This window comes from Otolemur garnettii, unplaced genomic scaffold, assembly GCF_000181295.1.
Source record: "Otolemur garnettii isolate 467f Iridium unplaced genomic scaffold, OtoGar3 scaffold00083, whole genome shotgun sequence".
Lineage (NCBI taxonomy): Eukaryota > Metazoa > Chordata > Mammalia > Primates > Galagidae > Otolemur > Otolemur garnettii.
Window position 1 is genome coordinate 4,453,606 of NW_003852478.1, and position 1,514 is coordinate 4,455,119.

Sequence of the window (1,514 nt, forward strand, 5' to 3'; positions counted from 1 at the left end):
CAGGCGCCTGTGGTCCCAGCTACTTGGGAGGCTGAGGCAGGAGACTCGCTTGAGCCCAGGAGTTGGAGGTTGCTGTGAGCTGTGATGCCACGTCACTCTCCCCAGGGGGACAGCTTGAGGCTCTGTCTCAAAAATAAATAAATAAGAAATAAATAAGAAGAAAAAGAGAGGAAATGGTGCACTTAGACAGAAACCATGTTTGTGTTACACAAGACACATCTGCTCTACACACGGTTAGAGTAAAGAAATCCATGCCAGCTGATATTGAAGAGATAAGCAAAATAAAGAAAGGAAACAGGACTGCGAAGACATCCAAGGTCAGACAGTTGAGCTCACTAACTCATCCTAGAAAAAGTGCTATAAGCCTCATTGCTGAATATCATTACAGTCACGTTCAAGGTGCTCCCCTTGGGAAGCAATGCACCAAGGCCAGTGCCTAGTCGACCCTTGAAAGCGCTTTTCCGAGGATGAGCTCAGGAACTTAATTGTCACGCCTCATAAGAGGACAGTGCCAATGGTCCATTCCAGAAAAAGAGTTCCAAAATTGCTTTGAAGCATGGATTAGGCTCTGGTATTGGTGCCTAGCCTCCCAAGGGGAGCACTTTAAAGGTGACCATAGTGGTATTCAGCAATGAGGTATGTAGTGTTTTTTCTGGGATGAGTTCACAAACGTAACTGTCCAACCTTGTAATGGATACCCCCTTGGTAGAGCAGAATAAATTACACCATTGGCATACACTGATCAAGGTCTGTGTGAGCATCTGAAAGGTCAAATTAACAAGAACCATATTCAGTCATGTCATTATCGGCAGAGATAGAAATCTTACATCAATTCTAGCGATCTGTGCTAAGGATTTTTTGAACCACATCTGGATTCAGCAGTAGAGTGTTGTATGATTGTTTATCAATGTTTTCCACAGCCCCACACTCATAAGATAGTTCCCTTTTCTTTTCCAGAACCATCCTCCCATTAACTCCTAACTGCTTCTGTAAATATATGCTTCAACTTCCACATAGACACGAAGCATTTAGAAGGCTTCCTAGAACACAGATTCTGATGCAGCAGGTCTGGGACAGAGCCTGGGATTCTGCATTTCTGAGACGCTCACAGGGGATGTCCATGCTGATCCACAGAATTTTTTAATCTTTTTCTAACTTTATGACAATTTCTCTTGTTAATCCCCCAGCAATATTATTACTTTTATTCCGTTTTCTGACTTCTGGCCAGGCAGAGAAGTAAGATAGGAGTCACTACCATCAGGCCTTAGCAATGGAGAATTTTTTTAATTTAGAATAAAATATTTCTACATTTTATGATTTTCAGTGTTATATATTTCCATAGGTATGTGTATGTATATATTCACGTAGTAAAGTCTTATTTATCATGCTTTGATCAGTAAGGAATTTCTCCCAACCAACCTTCCAGAGTCCTAGACTACAAAAAAGATTAACATCCTTAAAATGACCACCCTGACCTCCCTAAATTATCAAATAGGTCACATTCACTGCAGTTT